The sequence below is a fragment of the Mastomys coucha genome, unplaced genomic scaffold, assembly GCF_008632895.1.
Source record: "Mastomys coucha isolate ucsf_1 unplaced genomic scaffold, UCSF_Mcou_1 pScaffold5, whole genome shotgun sequence".
In the NCBI taxonomy this organism is placed as follows: Eukaryota; Metazoa; Chordata; class Mammalia; order Rodentia; family Muridae; genus Mastomys; species Mastomys coucha.
Genome location: NW_022196911.1, coordinates 6,049,895 through 6,072,495, shown reverse-complemented (window position 1 = coordinate 6,072,495; position 22,601 = coordinate 6,049,895). Strand labels below are relative to the sequence as shown.

The 22,601-nt window shown below is 44.0% G+C and overlaps 1 protein-coding gene across 3 annotated transcripts in view; it reads right to left on the bottom strand.

The window, feature by feature from the left end:
- Window positions 1-22,601, bottom strand: part of Arid1b (AT-rich interaction domain 1B) — a 350,225-nt gene that overhangs the window by 283,132 nt on the left and 44,492 nt on the right. The window lies entirely within an intron of this gene.

Below are 22,601 nucleotides of genomic sequence, written 5' to 3'. Positions count from 1 at the left end.
CAGAATGCCAAAGTGGAAGCTGAGCGGTGAGCCTCAGTAACTTCCAGCTGGGACTCGCCCCAGCTCACCAAGGCTCTGGCTTTCCTCTCAAAACTATGTGTTCAATAAACACCTCTTCCTCTGTAACATAAATGAGGGGAAAAGAAATGCTAAGTATTAAAAAGAAAAAAGTGATCTATGTGCAGCCTTGAATCTGGTGAATGATTAAAAGCTGCAAGATCTAAAATAGCATAGCTCAGGGACACGGGAAAATAGAATACAAGTCATTGGTTATTAAGAGGGCCAGAGTGGAATGTTCTAATTAAATCATAATTTAATCTTCCGAATTATCCTGACTTAGTCCCGACATGTTTCCTTGTGGTCAGCTGCAGAAAAATATATACTACCGGTAAATGGCAGGATCAGGAGGAGGAAATTACAACCTCTGGTTAGGATAGAAGTGTAGTCATAGAAGGCTTATTCTTATGAAAACACTATATTAATGGAGCCCTAATTCACTGGCTCTCAAATCATTTGAGTTAAAAGAGCCTTAAAAACAAAAACCAGATTTAGGAAGCCTTCTGCAATGCGAACACAATATTCTGATTCAAAGTCCCTATTTGCTTAAAAGTCTCACCAATTAGGAAGAAAATACAGATTTACACAACTGGAACTACCTGTTTTCTACACAGCCTAGCACAGAGACAACCACACCAGAACAGCCCTAGGCCACTGCAAGACATACACCATCCACAGGGGTCCATTCTCCACCAGGCAGTTCTACTAAAGGCTGTTTAGCTGGTTATCTTCAAGCCTGGAATCTTTTAAGAAGCCAAATCAGCTCTGAAGATGCCCTGGCTTTTCCACGATCTCTGTTTTCTGTAGGAAACACTCAGCCAATAAATATCTAAAGAAAATGCCTGTGCCAATGTAGTTTACTGTACTTAGTCATCTGAATGCAAAGAAAATAACTCTAATAATCTTACAAAATTCCATATTACATTATGCAGGCATGGTTCAAACCCACTCAACACCCTACACCTCTAAATTATCTTAAGAGCTACAATGTCAAAGACAAGCCAGTCTGAAATAGCAAACTAGCTGGACAGCTCCAAAGGGAGCCCTTAAAAATCTGATCCAGAGCCTCAACCAATCTGATTCACCAAAGGGGGAAATTCTCAGAGAAGTTCTTCTTTTAAAATGTTGGGTTTTGTTGTAATTTCCCAAATATACAATTAAAGATAGTTGTGTCAGAAGCCAAGAACAGCTAGAGGCTGCAAAATAAATACCAAGGAGCATGCTGAACCCTATTAACCACAGGTATCTTTTGTTCTCAAAGTCAGTTCTAGATTCTAGATCTCAGTTTCCTGAGTGCCACAAACAACCCCAAGAACCAGCAGAGACTCCTGTACACACAGACCCCTATGTAACTGATTCTTCTGTTTATTGGCTTCTTGGCCTCATAGATGTTTGAATGAATACAGCAGGGTGCCTGCGCCTATTCTAACATGGCACTATGTACTATGAACATACCTGGTCCTGTTCATGAGCAAAGTTCTGAAGCTTTGTTCAGTGGCTAACCAATGGGAGGTTACAGAACAGCTTTTGTGCCTTGTTACTCTTTTCTATTATATAGGCATTTTACAGGAAAAAAAAATCTTAGCACATGTCCTATGGAAAGAAAAACTTAAGACATTGTCCTTTCAACTTTTACAGTAAACATGGTTTCAAAGAGAGATGATGAATGAGCGAGCCCTGACTTTTAAAAGGTCATCCTGTTAAATGTTAAGCTTCTACTTGGAAAAAATTATGAAATAGACCCAGGCTATTAAGTCCTTCCAAAACAACGTGAAGTCTCCCATGCAGCACACCAATCACAACGGAAGCTGGTTCATAGTAGTACATTTATATACCTTTTTTATTTTGCTTTGGCTTTTGCTGGTGGTGGCTCTTGTTTTTCAAGATGGTTTCTCTGTGTAGCCCTGGCTGGCCTTGAACTCAAGAGATAAACCTACCTGTACCTCCTGAGTGCTGGGATCAGAGGTGTGCACCAGCATCCTGGCCTTTGCCTTGGTTTTATATGCTGGTGATAGAGCTCTGGACTGTATACACTCTCCACAAATGCTCAACACTGATCTGCTCCCACCCAAAAGTTATTGAGCTTTTAGGTGTACTGTAAGGAGAACGGTGTAGAATTCGACACCAGCCACCTTACTTCACAACTGTCCCTGGCGCATGCCCAGCCACCACTGGCAGAACTCCTCTCTTACCTCTTTGAGCATTTGCCCTTTAACGAGGTCACTAATTACTGACCAGTGGACATCATCTACTTTCTGGAATTTAAAGTACCTTTAATTTTGACTACATATCCAAAAGCAGGCAAAGAACAACCTCTAAAAAATTTCTTAAGGTTTACAGTCAACAGCACAGATTACAAAACACAGAAACCATGCTCAGAGCATACAGGCTGTGTTTATACTCTATGAATAGGGAATGACAAAGGCCATGTTTATATTCTATGAATTGGGCATTACAAAATATAGGTAAATTTTAAACTTTCTGAGTGAAGGCAGATAGATCAAAAGCCAAATGAAAAACATGAAACCACAAAAGATATTCCATTCCCAAGCAAAGCAGTCCCAGAAAGCCCCCTCCTGAGGCCACTTGCTGCCAACCGAACTTTCCTGTGACCCAGCAAAGAACACTTTTTAAAAGCAGCAGGAGGGTGGACGCTCCATTCTTCTGTTTTGATTGTTTTCTGATAGTGGGCTAGGTTGCCTCTTTTTACTTCTAGGAAATTCCCTTAAAGGAAGAGCTTTTGATCCTTAAAGCTGCCAGCTCTCCTGCAACACCTCCAGTAGCAACAGTGAAATCAGTCCCCCAGTGCAATCCACACAGAAGACCGCAGTGCAGCCTACACAAAAAACGGGAGAGAGGAGCTCACAGCAGGCACACAGGTGCATTGGCCAGGTAGGAAACCACAGCACAGGGGCACATCACTGTGCAGTGTTTTTCACAACCTGCCTTGCTCCCCCCCACATACCCCCACATTTTATCTCTGAAAAATGGGGTCTTACTTTTGCATTAAGCAGCTACATTTTTATATATTTTACAAGATGACTTTAAATTTGGGGGGGGGGTGCGAAAAGGGCACAAGTGTCCTCCATCCCCAGCAAATGTAGAGTTCGAGGCTCTCACCACTCACGTGACCTATTCCAACGTGACGCCACCATGCAGTATGCCTTCCAAAGGGCTCTGACTCAGAACCTCAGCAAACTCGACATGAGTTTCCATCTTAATGAATTCCCACCCTACAAATTAAGAGATCGAACCACTGATCCACATAGCCCCTTAGGTTTAGCAGCAGATCCAGAGGAAGAAAAGCATCCATATTTTGTTAATTTTCAGTCCAAAATGAGAATGCTAGAGTCCAAGATCACACAAAGAGCTCTAATAAAAACACATCAATTCATACTGGCCAGGCCAAAATGGTCTGCTATAATGTGCCCAAACACCCTCAACATGCCCACTCCTCTGCCCAACAGTTTCCATTTCCAAAGAAGGAAACAAATAAGTGCTCAAAGTGAGCGCTTACTCTGTGCACTGGGCCAACTTCAAGATCTTTCCTGCATGGGCTAAGAAGTGGCGCAAGATGGAGTCTGGCATGCAGCGCCATAGCCAGGGCTACCCCTTAAAGTCTGCCAGAAAATATTCTTCAATTCCAGGAGGTGACTACCTAACTATGGCCAACATAAAGACCCAAGTTCAAATCCCCAGCACCTACAAGAAAAGTGGGAAAACAGCTATGCACACCTGTGACCCCAGCATTGGGGCCAGAGACTGGAAGATCCTAGAAATTTGTTAGCCAGCCTAGAGAAAATGATGTGCTCCTGTTCACTGACAGACCCTGTCTCAAGGCAACAAGGCCAATAGAGGCTAAGGAAGATGCTTGCTCTGGCCTCCCATGTACCCATACACTGACATATATACACCACACACAGGACACACCAAAACATAAATTAATTTTAAAGAATACTCAAAACTGCAAAGGACCCCACTTTGTGTAAAAACATCCCAGGAATGTCACAAGGCATGTGGCCATGAGGCCTCAGGAAGAACAGTGCAAAAGGACAGATGCACTTTAGTGCATCTTCATCTGAGAAAGGGTGTGAGTAGCCTCCCCTTGTTAATCACTGTCAGGGCCAATGACATGCTTGTCCCCTCCTTGGGGTCCACCCAACTGTGACGATCAGCTTACCAGTCATACACCTTAATAACTTTAGCCACTCCCTCCCCAAAAGGCACACATGGATGCCTGTCTCTCTCAGAAGACACTAAATGTGCCCAGGGGGAGACACCTCAATTCTTCTCAAGTGCCCCTGGGTCTTCATGAGTAGCTGGCATTGTGCTCTTCCCTCTTTAAAGTCTTGGGGCTGGGCCACCCCTTGACCTGCTTACTGCAGGAAAAAACCTGAACAACATTCACAATGCAAACTCCACAACACTGTTCCTCACTATACCAATGTCTATACACAAGCAAGCAATGAGTCAGCCTTGCCTCCTGGAGCCCTGGCATTTTAGTATGTAAAACAGTATCCAGAAGAGGGAGGGAGGGAGAAGGAGACAAAAAAACAGCTGTCTAGGTGCTGCGGTGGGGAGGAAGAAACAACCTAATCAATAACTCATAATAAAAAATTTAAAGCAGTGTGCATACTCCCCAGGATATTCTGGACATAGTTTTTTAAGATCATACTGGACATAAAACTCCAAAAACAAAGACTAAATGTCCCAAGTTGTTGACATTTAATAAATATGTCCAGGAACCCGGTGCCCAATTAATCAGTTTAAGTATAAGTAGTTAGGCATAGAAGTTTCTCCCTAGCAGATGGTATAACAGGCTTCAAAAGGGAAAGGAAATTATCCTTTCAAGTTGGCTCGATATGGCTACTATAACAAATATCAGACCAAAAGATATGTGTGGAGGACTGGCATCAGATGTCTCTTCTACCTTACTTATGACAACAAAACCAGAACAGCTAGGCAGGAGGGCCTCCCCACACTCCTGCCTAACCAGCCAGAGAAGCCACCCTGCACCTCCCCTATACTGAGCTCCATTCCCAGGCCATACCAGGATATAAAAAGCCTGGCCTCCTGCCAGCTGGCAAGACCACACACACCCAGTATTTTTAACTCACAGAGGCCTAAGGACCAGGCCACCAGGAGGGCACCAGAAATGCACACAGAAGCTTAACAACCTCCAGCCTGGATGGTGGTCTGCAGCTGAGCTCTTTCTGAGCTCTCTTCACTCCGGACCTGCTCGAACACTGGCAGAGCTGTGAAAGACAGCATCCTGAAAGCTGATAAAAGTGAGGAGATGGTTCACGCTGAAAGAGCACGCAGTGTTTTAAAGACCATATGCAAAGCTCTGTAAACAGCAGCGTGAATGCCAAATACCGGCCAGGGAGCTGGACTCTTATTTTTCATTCCTGACACAGAAGGATACAAAGTTGACTTGTTATAATTGCTCTACCAGTTTGCTGTTGTTGTTTTTAGTTTCACACTGGTCTTGGCACTGGGCCACACATACAGACACCATGAAGCTGTGTCTGTGGATAAAGCTTCTGATGCCCTACTACGGTTAACTTATTTTCTGGATTGCTTAAGTATGAATCAGAAGGGTCATTTTCCATTCTGTTCTTTATTGATAAAAATTGCATTAAACACAGACTTTAGTAAAAACCTTCTGCCTGTGATATATGCCATTCTGTCTTCCTCTGAGGAGTGAGGCTAGCAATCTCTGTTAGAATTTTAGTATCAATTATGAAAACATGGTTACCCTCCAATAGGAGTTGGTAGAGACCAGCAAGGTGGGGGGCTTCAATCAGGGGCCTGCAGCTTCCAGCATCAGAGAAAACATCAGCAGCCAGCAGGCAGATCTGCAGCCCTGAGGGTCAACTCCCACCAAAGCAGAAGGCAGCCACACAGAGAGTATCCTCTGGGCCCAGACTGTGGCCCTTGCCTTCCTAGGGCGCTGTTCTGCTAACCCTTGTCCTAGTTCACCTTGACACTGCTTCCCTTCCCACCATCCCTCTCAGCAGGCTTCTCCTGAGCTCCCCTCACAGGCACTCAGCAAACCTAGCCTGGCCTCCTGTGGATGGGCAGAGAACCTACTGGCCTAGAGGCTGTCTTCCCAGCCCCGCCCTGCACAGTTAAGCAATCACTCTGAAGGCACTGCCTCAGTTCCATGAACCTTTTCCCAGCTAAGATAAATAAAGACCACCCCACTTCACACAGCTACTCAGGCCAGGGCCCTGCCAAGCAGAGCCCCCAGCAGATGCTTATCTCCTGAGTCACCTCTGTTCTCAATGCACTCAGTGCTGCAGCCCCTTTAAGAGTCAGATTGTTGCCAGGTGGCACACTGAAACCCAAACAAGTAGACAACAGTTTGTAAGAGCAGCTCTTACTAAAAATGTCTCTGCAGGTTTCCATAAACAGATCGAGGTTCCTGTTTATAACTACATATGGACCCCCATGGAAGGAACAATGAAAAGGTAAAAGTCTAAATCTGAGAGGACAAAGAAAACATGAGCTAAGGTAACAGCAGACAAGAGGTCAAAGAATTTTTGGAAGGAGAAAAGCAGAGAGACAAGTGATAATTAATGTTTTAATTTGTTCTGGGTGAGAGGATAAGAAGCAAGCTAATTAAAGCACAAAACTCCAAAGACTCAGGAATCAAGGGTGGCAGGAGTGGGACAAAAAGACCTGTAAGGAGGAGCTCAGAGTCCCCTTCTCTGTCCTCACCTCAGTCAGAGGATTGCCATCTGGAGGGCCAGCAGGGGAGAAGCCATGGAAAACAGGCGAAATTAAACCTTAGGATCCTGTGGCTGGAGGGCCAGAGCAGACCCCCTCTCTGACAACAATGGATACACTAGTAGGAAAAGCATGCAGACAACACAAGAGGGGCTTCAAGGAAATGGCTCAATTCCTACTCCATCATCTGGTCCACCAGGGCAACTGGCCATCCAAGAACACAGAACTTTCTTTTTGAAACTAGAACCTTACAGTCACATGGTTTCTAAAGGTATATAAAGGCAGATGAAATGCTGTCTTCCAGAAATGATGGCATCAGAAAAGTTTGTGAATTAAAACAAGTCTGTACATAGTGAAACTGTGAAAAGGCAAAAAAAAAAAAAAAAAAAAAAAAAAAAAAAAAAAAAAAAAAAAAAAAAAAAAAAAGTAAATACAGCACATAACAGGATGGTGGGGAAATTAACAGTATCTGCCAAGAAACAGGGAAAAAAGATAAACAGATGAAGAGGGGGGAAATAATTTGAAAGTAAAGAGTTAATCCAGGGTTAACTACTAAACCTTCCAAAGGATGATAACAAAGAAAACTATGATGTTGCAATTATCAAAGAAAATACCTCCTCACCTGCCCACTACCCCCCCACACACACACACACAAAAGCACAGAGTTAACATTAGATGAGTCTAGAAAAACAATCTGGAAAAGACAAACTTCAATTCTTATCACTTTAGAAGTCAGGGAATAAAACACATCTAAAGTCTCCAGAGAAGGAAAAAAGAAGGCAAGGTGCAATTCCCACTCCTCAGCAGAAGCCCTGAAGGCACTCAGGGCCGGGGGGGGGGGGGGGGGGGGGGGGCAGAAGGGACGAGGGGGAACTAGAGGGTTAGGGTTAGATTATTTCCAACCTCCACATCTATCTGCTCAGCAAAGCTACCAATGAGAAGGGACAGGAGAAAGCACCTTTCTGACACTGGGGACACTCATCCCCACCACCACCATGCCTTTCAAAGAAGCTTCTCCAGGGTGTGCACCCCAAAAAAGGGACACACAAAACCCATGCACAGCACTCGGAAGACACAGACACAGCAGGTTCTAAGGATAGGAAAGAGGACTGTGAGACGCCAGCACTGTCTGGGAACTCACTGGACGTGTGTCCCAGGAGAAGTCCACTACACTTGACAACACCAGAAGAAACTAATAACGGATTTGTCCCTGCTGCAAAAGGCTGTAAAACAGAGTTCCCAAGTACAGAGAGCAGCTTTCAGATCCTCAAGGGACAAATGCTACCCATGACCATGAGGAATGCTCTCCACACTCTGTCCAACTGCCTACCACACTCAAGGGGCTCAGAGCGGCTGCAGCCGGTGCCTATGTCTGTCACAAGTGAAGCGACAGCGGCGCTGTTATCAAGGCCAGCAAACAGGAAGGTAAACATGTGGGACACACTGACAGCCCTTGAGTTCTACATGGCTGAACTCACATGAACACTGAGGGCTGGATTATGTGAAAGAAATGGCAGAGAAAGCAAGAGGAAGAAAGGGAACTTGGTACCAAAAAGAAGCAGGTTTCCCTACACTGGAGTTTCTTTAGTATTTCCACATCACCTCATTACAAACACCAGCCCAAACTGGAGCGCACTGACAGCATTCTCTCTAGATGCTGCTTTAGACTTCCATCAGGATCCCACTGCAGAATGCCAAACTCACCAGCACTGAAGACCACAGTGTTACGTGGAAATTCTCTGTGGAACTGCCACAGAGGCAGCATGCTCCCTGACACAGGTCCAGTTTACCGTAATTTCTCAGGTGGAAGAAAATGAGGTCAAAAGAAGCCACGCGTTACTTCTGAACTGTCCTCTGAGGAAAACAACTGTAATGGACGATGCACATTTCTGATCAGCCGAGATGGGATTTTCTCTACTCTGGACCTAGTGCTGCTTCGAAATGTGAAAGGACAGTATCTCCTCTTAAAAAATAAATTGAATAAATTTAACCTTATTTATTCAACTGATTTATTTAGATCAATTTTAGATGATTTCTCCTCTCCCCCATCCCCTGCTTACTTTCTGCCTGAAGAAGTAAAGCACCAGATGAGGATACAAATGAAAGGGGAACATGGGGGTGGGGAGCTAGACATATAAACCTGTGCAGACGGCTGTAAGTTTCACAAAGGAAAAAAGAAAGAAAGAAGAAAAGAAAAGAAAAGAAAAAGAAAAGAAAAGAAAAAACCTTTAAAGGCATATGGAACTTGAAAACAACGCGCTTCTCACCAGACCCAGAACAATCTCTCTGGCAAAATCCAGAGAGGACCTATTCTCAGACCCATGTAGTAGCTGTTCCCAGGGCACATTCACCAAACCCCATCCAGTACCAGCACACTGCACTCAAGTGCCTAGGCACAGGTCTGTTCCTCTAAGGGTACTTCCAGCTCCTCCACATTACCAATAAATATCTGGTGACAACCACATTAACAAGCCATCAAAGACCTCAATATTTTCTCAACCCAATGAGCCAAAAGTAACACCGTTACTTTTACATCAATAGTAACAGGAAACAGTAGGAGGGTCCATCTTCATGTGTGCAAACTAACACCTCCCCAAGGCCCCTGCCTACCCAACCGAGGGAGTGTCTGGCCCTCTTAGGCATCTCATCATGAGGGCAGGACCACCCCTGTGCTCACTATCAAGACTCAGTTTCTCTCATTGTTTGCCTGAACCCTTCAGGGTCTCCCTCCTGAGGTACTCTTGGGATTCCCAGTGACTGGTGAGAGATCACACAGCACACATTCAACCCACATGTTAAACTAAAAGCAAGTAAATTCATCTTACAGTGTGAACTGTTTTTTATACAGGGAACCACTTTAGTTCAAATAATTGATTTCTCTACTCCAAGCACAACTGAGAAAGCCTGGTCTTCAAAAAGACAAAGGGGAGCCAGTGACATGCTTCTTGCCACCAAATCTGATAAACTAAAGCAGATCCCCAAGGTATGTGCTGGAAAGAAACAACTCCCACGGGCTGGCCTCTAATCTCCACAAGACAGATAGATAATGGATGCATGGGTGGGTGGATAGATGGGTGGATGGATGGATGGATGGATGGATAGATGGAACAAAGGAAGGAAAGAAGGAAGGGAAGGAGGGAAGAAGGGAGGGAGGGAGCAAGGGAGAGAGCGAGGGAGGGAGCAAGGGAGGGAGCAAGGGAGGGAGCAAGGGAGGGAGCAAGGGAGGGAGTGAGGGAGGGAGGGAAGAAGGGTGAATGGAAGAAGGGAGGGAGGGAAGAAGGGTGGATGGAAGGAAGGAAGGAAGGAAGGAAGGAAGGAAGGAAGGAAGGAAGGAAGGATAGGGAAGAGTAGAGACATGCCAGGACAGTGCTGGAGCACATAAAGCAAGGCAAGCCATGGCATAGAACAGAGAAAAGCACCCCTACCTTAGGCCCAACCACTGTAACAGTGAGATTTCTATACCACTGCAAACAGCCTTCTCTAACACTGAGAAACTCTGGGCGTAGGACCTTCAGTGCTACACTCTCTACTAGGGGAGTACAAGTCTCCACTCTGCACATGTAGAACTCTAGGCTAGCCCCCAGTCTCAGAGACAGAAAAAGGCTGAGCCAGGTGCCCTGATATTTATTACCCTAGGAAATGAAAAAGCCAATGCTAAAGTCCCATTTCTGAAGTGGGAGAGGAGCGACAGTGGGAAAGCTTAACAGCTGCACAAGGTGTGAAGGTAAATGACTACATCATCCAGCAACTGCACCCTCCAGTATGGAGCCCAAAGAACCAGAACGCAGACACCAACATATGATCATTAACCACAAGGTTCACTGGAAGTAAGGGTGGGAAACGACAAGATACAGTCAGTCCACACAATGGAGCACTGCTGGAGCATGTACTGGGGCAACGGGTCATATGCTACGTGATCCTCTGTACAGGAAACACCCAGAACAAGAAAGGGAAGGTGCAGCTAGCAGCTGCCACGGGCTAGAGGAGAGCATGGTGAAGGGCAGCTGCTCAGCTGGCACCGGAGTCTCACCTGGGTGTGCCAAATGTCTGAGATGACGGACAGAAGACGGCTAACCTCACAGCACTGTAAATATCAGAATGCGCTCTTGAATGGTTCATTTTATTTTACATGGATTTTATCTCAAATGACTGCTCTGAAGAGCACGATGAGCAGCACTCAGTTTCCTTTTCTCTTTCTCATAAAGATTCCTTCTTATTTTTAATTGCATGTGTTCACCTGAGTGTGGGTGCCTGCAGAGGCCAGGGTGCCAGATGGAGGGAGTCTGGAGCCACCAGCTCTGCGGATGCCTGCTGTGGGTGCTGGGAACAGAGCCATCATCTGCATGAGCAGTGCATACCCTTAGCCACTGACCCATCTCCAGACCCACAGCCAACCTTCTATGTGCTAAATGTCACAAAAGACTTTCCACAAAACTAACGTTTAAGTCAGAAGGAACCTTCTTTGATTTTATCAGTTCTCTAAATATTCAAGTGAACTCCTGGGACTGAGTATCGTTCCATTTCTTAGAATCACAGATGTACACTGGGTTAGGTTCAAAGACCAAGGCTCCTGACCCAGGCAGCCAGCCGCCTGTTCTACTGTGCAGCAAGGGTGTGAACTGGGGCAGTTGATTAACCTTGCTCACTCAGTTTCCTCATCTGCAAAGTAAGAATGGCATCAGCATCCTTCTCTGAAGGCCATGAGGACTAAATGGGCTACCCCAAGTCAATGTTGATCCAGATAGACCACACACTTGGTAAATATTAGCTACCATAACTATGCCAAAAAAAAAAAAAAATACACAGATGGGTTAGGGAAGAACAGTGTGGAAGTACTTAGCAGGAGACCTGACAGAGACTGTCACTCTGATGTCTAGTGACAATTGTTCGGCTTACTTACATTAAAAAGAAAACACAACAATGATAAAGACTGGCTATAAAGGGGACAATGACAAGAATGGACTAATCCACTGAATTCCTGGAAGCCCTTCAAATGCCATCCACTGGAACAAAAACACAGATGACTTTAAGAAAGCCACTTAATGCCTTAATCCTAGCATGCTGGAGGCAGAGGCAGTCGGCCTGGTCTACAGAGCTAATTCCAATACAACCTGGGCTATACAGAGAAAACCTGTGGAGAGGGAAGGAGAGAGAGGAGGGAGGGAGGGGAGGAGGGAGAGAAGGAAGGAAGCAGCCTAAGCCACACACCTGGGGTAAGCATAACTTCTACATAAGGAAACACACAGAAATTGTGAAAGGCCAGTTCCCAATCCATGTCTGCAATGGAATCTTCCTGAAAGTTAAGCTCCACGGAGCTTCTCAGCCCCATATATCATGTGAAGGTAATGTCTGCCTAGAACAGTAAACTTTAAGCTACAGACATGGGTATGAACTACTGAGCCCATTTCCTCTCCCTATTCTACTACCCGATGTAGAACATTTCTCCAGCAATAAGGAACACTCTGTCAGAGCAACAAACTTGGCAGCAGCAGGCCACTGTGTCCACTGTTAAAATGGCATCTGCACCATCTTCCTCAATACAAATGGTTACAGTAAAGATGATGGCTTGAGTTTCCATGACACGTGAGCCACATCCAATTCAGCCACTCTCCATTTTCCAGGTTCTCTAACCATCTGCCCCCATTTACATACTATACCCTCTCCCAGAGAGATTTCTAGCAACACGAGCAGGCATAAAGCAGGGTAGCAGTATCCTAGTCTCAATGTGGTATCAAATAGAAACAAGCACGGAATACTGATGCTCCACTAATGAGCAAGACAGAGACCACTGTGTTTGTATGCTCAGGACTGAGACTTGCCTGAGACTTTCACAATGATCCGTATCAAAGCCACAGCCAGGAACACTTAACAGTGGGCTAGACAGAGTCCACTGACCAGAACCTGCAATGCTGCAAATCTATGCTTGTCTTTGAAAGTGTTCTGAAGTGTCCTGTCATGGCTTATCTACCAGACAGAACAGCAGAAATAGCCATTCTGGACCTGGGCAACTGATGGACAAGACTGTCATTAAGTAGAACAAGCACACGAGGTGATGACAAAAGAGAAATGTTCACACTAGAAACTTTTGCCAAAGTAGAGATGGCCTATTGGTTAAAAGTGACTGCTGCTGTTCCAGAGGCTGGGAGAGTTCAGTTCCCATCACCCATGGTGGGCAGCTCACCAGGGCCTGTGACTCCAGCTCCAGGGTATCCACCTTCCTCTATGGGTATCCTTCTGGCCTCTATACAGACACTCGAGTGTACACACAGGAACAAATAATAAAATAAATCTTTTGAAAGAAAGAAAGTTGGAATTGTTCAAAGTCATTCTGTGTTCTTACAAAGCCTCCAGTGTAGAATCTTTTATAAGCATCACCTATCAATAACAAAGCCAATGGCCAATGATGGTCAATGAAATGGGAGGTAGGACACTGGCAGGAAGAGAGAGGATTCTGGGAAAGAATAAGAGGAAAAGAGAGATTTAAGAGAACATGGAGGAGATGGACTGAGAAGGAAGTAAACCAAGATGTAGATGAACTCAGGGAGATTGGAGACAGAGACAGAGCCACTTGAAGGGAGTTGCAAAGAGACAGTCATAAACCAGCAAGGAGCTAAACTCAGGATAGAACAAGGGAGATTCAAGGAGACACGGAGGGAGATGCTGAGGAAGATATGCAGGAAGAAGAGGGCAGGAACTGAGGAGAGATAACTAACCAAGTGGTAGACATAGCATAGTTGGGATGGGTTAAGTAAGTTACAAGCTAGTCACGGAATGAGTCAAAGCTTATGGGAGGCACGTAATAATAAATAACTAGTCTTGGAGTCATCATTCTGGAAGCTGGGGCTGGGAAAGGAAAATTTGATTTTTTTTTTTTAACACTCTAGAACCAAGAAATTGCTTGCACAACTGGAACCAGACCACCACCTACCCTGAGGCCAGCAGACATTCCATGTCTTGATTCTGTCTCCCTCATTGCTGCAGGCTGCTGATTTTAAACCTGGGTGGTTTTCAGCAGCATGGGTGCTACCTTCCTCAGAGTAGCACCCATGATGCTGATGAAGGCTCTGCCTCTTCCATCCTGCTCCAGGCTTCATTACTGTTCTATCGGCAGGTCCATGGTAAGAAAACATCCCAAAGTGTGCCATGATGCATCTGATATCATGAAGACTGAAAGCAATGATGTCACCGGATTATTGTTCCTGCTCTTTGTTACTGAAGAAGTCAATATAGTAGAATTCAGCAAGCCTCAGAGTTAAGTACCAGCTCTCCTCAGTGACTCAGCAGATTTTTATGAGGAAATTCTCTTTCCTTTTCTCTCCCACTATTCAAAATTTGGCCAGTTCATGGGAAGAAAATCCTACTATCTGTCTCCCTGACCTGTGACAAATAGAAACACTTATGAAGATGAGAAAATAAATCTTTTCTCCCCATGAAGCCAGAACACAGAGGGGCAATGTAAGATGGGTAAGGTGACTACTGCAATACCCAAGGCAAGCTGAAAGCTGAAAGAAGGGCCTTTTCTAGCTGCCCTTTTTAGAGAGACACAAAGCCCACATGCCAACAATGGTTTACTCTGACCCTTCTCCCCAGGTACTCCTAAAACCAATTAGGATGAAACTCACAATCCTGGAATGTCTAGCCCTCATTATCCATCTTCAAAAAAACACTGCACAAAGGTCTGCTCTCTAACACCTGTTTGTGTTTCCTGAGGTACATTTGGACAGGAGTACACCTTCCCAAATATACTCCCAAGGCTTCTAGGAACTAGGCATTACAGTTGTCCAGGGGAGCTAGTTTTGTTGTCACCACGAAGCAAGATGTAACTACCTCACCAAAGACAGATTTCTAATTTAATTCCAACATTTGCATATTCTGTTACTAGTCTGACTTGGGAATGTTTGCTGTTTTATGAAAGCTGACCTGGATTATAGCCCTTGGCGAACCTGAAGAGTCAATTCCACTGGCTGGCAGACTGACTGGTTGGCTAGTTGATTGGTTGATTGACTGGCTGGCTGGTTACTTGACTGGCTAGTTGGCTAGCTGGCTGGCTGGCTGGCTGGCTGGTTGCCTGCCTGCCTGCCTGCCTGCCTGCCTGCCTGCCTGCCTGCCTGCCTGCTGGCCTGCCTGGCTGACTGACTGACTGACTGACTGACTGACTGACTGACTGACTGGTTGGCTGGTTGGCTGGTTGGCTGGTTGGCTGGTTGGCTGGCTAATTAGCTGATTTGTTGGTTGGTTAGCTAGTAGACTGGTTGGATGCATGGATGGATGGATGGATGGATGGATGGATGGATGGAGTAGTTGGATGGGTGGATGGGTAGAAAAATGGAGGGATGGTTGAATATTGGTTGGTTGGTTGTTTTGTTGGGTGGCTGGTTGGCTAGCTGACTGGCTCATTGGTTTAGTAATTACTGTTCCTTCTCTTGAGTCAATACCAATACAAGAGCTGAATTGGGCCAATTCTTTTTTCTACACATTTCTCCATAGCAACTGGAAAGCTGAGTAGCTCCCACTTTCTTATATATAAGTATCGTGTAACCCAAATTTGGTGCAGAACTACTTTAAGTATGTAAAGGATGTCTGTTACATATTTATATGCAATTCTCACATACAGATCTGAGTTCTAGAACTTCCAAAAATTTCTAATACCTCCACAGTTCTTTTCAAAGCCCAAGGACTCATTACTCTAGGAAGGCATCTCAGTGACTTCTCTCTCCAGCCCCTGCCTGATAACTATCAATCGCTGTCTTTCGCTGTCTCTGTAACACACATACAGAGAGAGGAAAGAAGGGAGGGAGAGGGAAGGTGGGAGAGAGGAAGAGTGGGAGGGAGGGAGAGAAGCACTTTCTTAATTTTATTCACAACCACAAAATTAAATTTTAAGGCTATTTTTCAAGACTGTAAGAGCAAATATCTGTAATTGATTACATATAAAATAAACTGCCATTAAGAATTTAACTGACTAGCTATTACTATAAAAAAAAGAACAAGTCTTCTTTTTAACCTTTAGATAAGAACCATCTTAAAATACAAGAGTCATGCCACAGAGCTCTTAGGGGTTAAAGAACAACAGCGACAGCTCAGAATAACCATGCTTCATTTAAACAATTTACCTTGGTGTTTCCCAGGACAGGTTTATTTTCTGAACCACTGAGAAACCAGGGGTGTCTCTCCTTGCTTCTTTTGCAACTCTTAAGTAAAGTGTGTTAGCCTGACGGTTTTCCACATTCTCAGAAAGACACTCTGCATGCCTTCCATCTAATATATGACAGGTATTCAGAAAACAAGTTACCCACAAATACCTTCACAAGTAAAAACTTTACAAGACCACACTGCATTCATTCCAACAATCTACTAGCACTCCTTTGGCTTTAGAAAGAATTCTTGACCCTGTTGAGGGCAGCCATTACATCAACACAATTTGTCAAGCCATCGGCCCAAAGATATTTAAGACTATTAAATGACTAGACTAAAATCTCATACTGCAATCAAAGGTTATCAGCTCACTGGTACTTCAAAGGCAAAAACCACACCAGGAAATGTGGTAGCCAAACGCCCTTAATTATGTACATAAACACAGTGGGGTCTAGAGGTTTCTATCATCACATGCAGGTTAATTAATTGGCAAGGACTGTATTGTCCCAGCTACTGATTCTGAGCCAATTTCAGTCATTTAGGGTGGGGTGACTTTCTGACTTAGTCTAGCAAACAAGCCTGAGAATTGCTTGAACTCTCATATGCAGTTATTCAAGAGCATCACAGAAGGAGCTCTGAGAACCACGGGGGCTGGGCTGCTATGGCCATATGGCACCAACACAGGCATCCCAGCAGCCTTCAGGGCACCAAACTGGTTTTGAGATTCCCAACCTCAGCAGCATTGGAGAGCCACACTTCCTTTCTCTTTCAGTTAATCCTCTGGGGGTTTGGTTTTGGTTTTTATTTGTTTTTGTTTCTGTTTTCAGGAAACAATGAAAGAATGTGGTTGACTGATTTTACTGAGGTCAATTGTGGCCAAAAATTTTATATAAATATGTCATACAGGGTTTGGGGGTGACAGCAAGTAAGTAAAATTAATTAAAATACATTAAAGTGATTCTGGTGCTACCTGAAATAATCACTAATGATTTACATACATTGTAAATAAAACTATAGGGCTGGAGAGATGGCTCAGCAGTTAGGAGCACTGACTGCTCTTCCAGAGGTCCTGAGTTCAATTCCCAGCAACCACATGGTAGCTCACAACCATCTGTAATGGGATCTGATGAACTCTCTGGTGTGTCTAAAGACAGCCACAGCATACTCATATACATAAAATAAATAAATAATTCCTTTTAAAAATAAAATAAAACTACAGGTGATGAAAAGATGGCTCCATGGTTAAGAGCGCCACTTCTCTTCCAGAGGACCCTAGTTCAATTCCCAGCACCGACATGGCAGCTCACAACATCCTGTCCTATACCTCCTGTTGCAGGGGATCTGACACCCTCATAAAGACATACATGCAGGCAAAACACCAATGTATAGGAAATAAAAATCAGTACATCATTTTTCAAAGCTTGCACTTTGGTCAGAAAAAATAAAAATAAAACTGTAATATGAAAATGTAGCAGGTATGCTGAGATGGAAGTCTCCTTATGTAAGACACACAGTAGAAATCACACATGAAAGAAAACAGTACACCCACAGCAGAAAGCAGGCGGGGTATTACACCTATCACATATTTAGACTACTGCAAATGCTCTCTGAAGAACAAATGCCAAGGTAGCTTCCAAACCTAGCAAAGAGGACCACCTAACAGTTCTCATTAAAGCTCACCCCACCTTATTTCTAGGAAAAAGAAAAGATTTGAAAATCTACATGGAACTCAGAGCAGGCTCTTCTAATTCAAGTTTAGTGACAATGTCACACTGTTCAAATGTGTTTTAATCTAACTACAACATAAGAAACAAGAGTTCCAGGAGTTTAATTCCTTCAGAAATACTTCCTTAGCAGGAAGCTGCATTTACAGGACACTCTGGCATCCATGCTGGGGGCATCTGCTACCTCTCCTCATGCAAGCAGACATGTGCTCTGTAAATGAGTCTTTTGGTAAAACTTAGATACCTGTATGTTCACTGCAAGAGCAACAGAGGCAACCAAGACAACGAAAGCCATTATTACTCAAGTGTCCAATCATCGAGAAAAGTCCCCAGCATCTCAGCTGCAAAGCAAAGCTGCTTGGCTCTAGTCAATGGGCACATAGGACAACCACATAAAATGCTATGAACCACACAGCCAATAAACCCCACAGCATTTCATGGCTGTAATGGCCAAAACACTTGCCTTCATCTTCTGTCATTGTGGGATTACATATATGTAACTGTATGCACATAAAGTATGTTTAGCATACAGAACACATCATGGGAAATGTCAGACCAATGTTTTATAAGCCAGTGCATAAGCATGCATGCACACAGACATGGATATTTGTAAGCAAATATGAAACTACCAAAACCTCTTAAGAGTCTTAAGACACACCAGGTGCCAATTCCACGACACTTGTCCCAAGTCAAGTCTCCTCCTTCACTCAGTTACACCCCTCAAAAACTGGACAGCTGAGCATTGTAGATACAAACAAAACCTTTTCAGACTTAAAAAATGGAGAGAGCCTGAAACGAAGAGAGAGCCAGAGCTCCGCATGAGGCCTACCTTTAACAATGGCTCTGCAAAATCTACTAAATTATAACTTTTAAGTACACACAAAAAAAATTCTTTTCTAGACATTACCAAAAATATAGCAACACAGGTAAGGATCCTGGAAACCGCTCAGCTGCCTTAATAACCACAAAGAAAGGATTTCTTTTTGCCAAACAATTGTAATGTTTATTTGCTTTTTAGAAATATCTACTGTGTACTTGAAGATGCATCTCTGGCTGCATAGATGGTACCAACCAAAACCAATTCTGCTCTGAAATGAACATGCAGTGAAGGAGATGTGACCAGAAAGGAGAGATGGGAAACAAACACAGATTAAAGTGTTCACTTCATTTTAAGTCATCTGCAGAAGAATCCACTTTTTAATTCACTTTTTATCTCCATTTAAATTGATATGTTCAGATAAAACACTGTAACAAAAGTTACTAACTTTCAATAAATTTGGCCACTTTCAAAACAATGATCATATCCCATGCTTTTCTTATAAAGGTTTTCACAAAGCAGATATTTTGTAAAAACTAAAAACGTAGGTTCTTCTCATAAAAATACTCATATGCTGAGTGTGGGGGTGCAGGCCTTAAGTCACAGCACGTGAGAGACAGGAAGAGATGATCTCTGGATTCCAGGCCACTCTGCCCCACTTGGCAAGACATAGTCTCAAAAGAAAAAAACAAAAATCACTAATCTAAAAACATTCAATCAAATGTCCAATTCTTTCCCAGCTATATAATGGCCAGGGCTCTTGGTCCTAAATATGCAGCATGGTAAAGATAGTTGAGACATGAACCAAATGAATCACAGATCTGGGAGGGGAGCCTCTGAAGGCATTTGAAATCTACCCATACCAATAAAACTCAGCCTCTACGGCCATTATTCTTTATCACTGTTACTTATTTTATATTAAAATCTCTTAGGGTGAGCTGCCAACAGTCCACATACATTTATGAGAACAAAATCTGCAAAAAAAGGAAATAAGACCTTTGCTGATCCACACGCCTGATCCAGCTAAGAACACCTTAGTTAAAAACCAAAATAAGAACGAGCCCTGAAAATCTCAGCCAACGTGTGCCAAGCTTAAAGCTGCACTTCTGGGTGGCTCTGGACTGGATGACATCACCAGCTTCCGCTAACCCTCCAGGTCTGTTCCAAAAGCCTGGAGGCAGAGCATTCTCCACAGAAGCACAGAAAATTCATTTTCCCCCCTCAACTCAATAAAAAACCAAATAGACAAGTTTTTAGGGGACCGTGCAAAGCTGATCTGTTTAGGGATGTATCTGCCTGATGATGTGGGAGAGAAGCAAGCGAGTGAAGACCAGAAAGCTAGTTCCAATCAGTAAAGACCAAATCAGCACGCTATTACCACGCCATGCTTCAGTAAGTCAGTCACAGGTACATTTCAAAAATAAAACGACCACTACACAAAACAAGAACCACTGGATTTAATACTAATGTCAAACAGTCAGTGGCCAGTTCCTCCTAATTAAGCAACAGAGAATAAGTGCTGATCCTAATGTGGTGACATTCCAGTCAAGCACTATAGTTCTAAGGGAATCCTCATTTAAAATTCCTATCACAGGAGCAGAGTGCCAGCCAGGAATCAAACTGTGACCCCTGAGCCAAAGACAACTTACCACTCAGCTGGTAAGTGGGCAACTCAATTTACAAAGTTGAATTCCTGCATTTTAATACTCTGCAGAAATATATGAGCAATGCTAAATAAACTGGATTCAGCTCATTAGAGGTTCACAAACCAAACACAGAAAGCTTTGGAAGGCATCCAAAGCAAAGCCATGCCTAGGTGGTGATGTCCACTCAATAAACACCCAATGTCATAATTATAGTCCACCGTGCCTCTGAAGAACGTTAGTTGCTGTCTACAATGCTCAGCCAGTTACATTAATCCTCGGAGATAACAAGATGAACAGCCAATCATGTGTCTGTACCTTGTTGTAGGCATACTTAGAAATTCCACATCTTGAAGGGGGAAAAAAGACAAAAGCCCAAAAGCCAAGTATGGTGGCACATGCCTTTAATTCCAGCATTTAGGAGGTAGAGGCAAGAGGATCAGGAGTTCAAGACTACTCTTGACCACACTGTGAGCTTAAAGCCAGTTTAAAAACTTTTATTAAATAGGCACATGCAAGTAAGTGCACATGTACACACAGCCTCAAGATATGTGTGTGTGTGTGTGTGTGCGCGTGCGTGCGTTGGTGTTTATGTGTATGGAGTATGTGTGCATGTGTATGTATGGGCACCTGTGATCTAATACTATTTCTCAAAACCTTTACTAGTTATTCTGTTTCCACCTATAAGAACCATTCTGCAGATGTAGTGTTCTAAATGCTGTGTGCACTGAGGGAGAGGCTGTGCCTCAGTGGTCCAGCGCTTGCTAACATGTGATGCTGTGTGCACTGAGGGAGAGGCTGTGCCTCAGTGGTCCAGTGCTTGCTAACATGTGATGCTGTGTGCACTGAGGGAGAGGCTGTTCCACAGTGGTCCAGTGCTTGCTAACATGTGCGAGAATCTGGGTTCAATGCCCAGGGCCACAAGGAGAGGGAACACATCAGTGAGTAAAGCTTTATCTCCTTTACAATGTTAGCAAACATTCAAAAAGAAATCTATTCCAAACTATTTTTAGCCTTTGAAATTTCAAAATGAGGCAAGGCCATCTTGCAGCGACAGGAAGGTTACCAGTTGGCCAATTACAGGCCTGACTTTGACTAACTCCCTGTGAAAGCCTGAGATTTCTGCAGCCAGAACACCCACCATTGTTTTTTCATCATCAGAAATATTTATGCACCTAAATTGGGTATTTCTTTTAAGTTAGCAGTAAATACCTGAGCTGAAATCTTAATTGAAAATGTGCTGAGGGCAGAGAGTGGGCCAGACTTCTTGCCAGCAAGCCCAACGCAGTGAGTTCACTCCATGTGGAAGGACAAACATTTCCTACCGCCATCCTATAACTTCCACACACATGCTGTGACACACACACGTGTAAATACATACACTCACAATTATTAGTGTTTTTAAAACTCACACAGAAGTCATCTGCTGCAACGCTTGATGTGTAATCAGCAACTTGTCCTCTCAAGTAAGTGTGTACGGATCTACACTACATAAAAGCAAGAAGCTAAGAAAACTAAGATTATATTTTACTGCAGACCTATTTTTCGCCCTACACATTTGAGGAGGAAAATAATATAAAGAAATTTCCTTGCTAGCAGTTCTTCACAAACTTCCTATATTTGGTTCTCACTCTAGTTTGGCAAACTAGGCCACAGTCTAAAACTAACAAGCCCTGAACTTCCTTAGAGAAGAGAGAAAGGACTCTCCATTTTGACTAGACATGATTCCACAAGCTCCCATCAAGGGATCATGGGAGAAGCAGGCTGGAAGCCAAGGGCACAGGAGTCACAGTACACCAACCCACTGCTTGTCTCTGTCTCTTTCCTCCTGCAGCAGACAGAACTTTTCACCCCATCCTATGGACTGCAAGTATGGCGAGGCCTTCAGCTCCCTGCCACTTGGGGCTTCTCCTCTTCACAGAGAAGAAGGCGGCTCTAACAATGCAAGGTTCCTGGTGGGGGAAACAGCTGAGAGCTCTCAAGGTTGGGGGATGGCCAAGAGCTGTTGCTTTCTTACTCATTAGTAATCCCCCTCCCCTCAGCTATGCACACATAATCTGCTGCTTCAACTCTGAAGGAAGTAAAGCCTGGCAGAAAAAGGGATAACCTGGGGTAAAAGGAAGCAGGATCATCCTGCACTCAGAGCTGTCTTTTGATACTGTGGAGGGAGGTTGCCAATAATGTACTAAGAGCAGTCTAAGGATCCATGCTAGGGCTGAAGGGCTGATCTAATGACCTAATTCCATCCTTCCCTGTAACTGCAAGATGAGGACAGACAATAAATACTCAACTACAGCATATAGCTCAGACTACTCAACAGACTTTGAAGAGGACAAGAGTTTTGTCAGGCTTGTTTACTCAAGGAAGAGTTGCTATAAAATCCAGAAGAGTTTCCTGTGAGGAAAGGCTGCTAATGACTGCATCACAGGACCGCCCCAGTCTAGAGGCAGTAAAATGCTTCCGCTGCTAGCCTCATGCTCCTGGGGGGGCGGG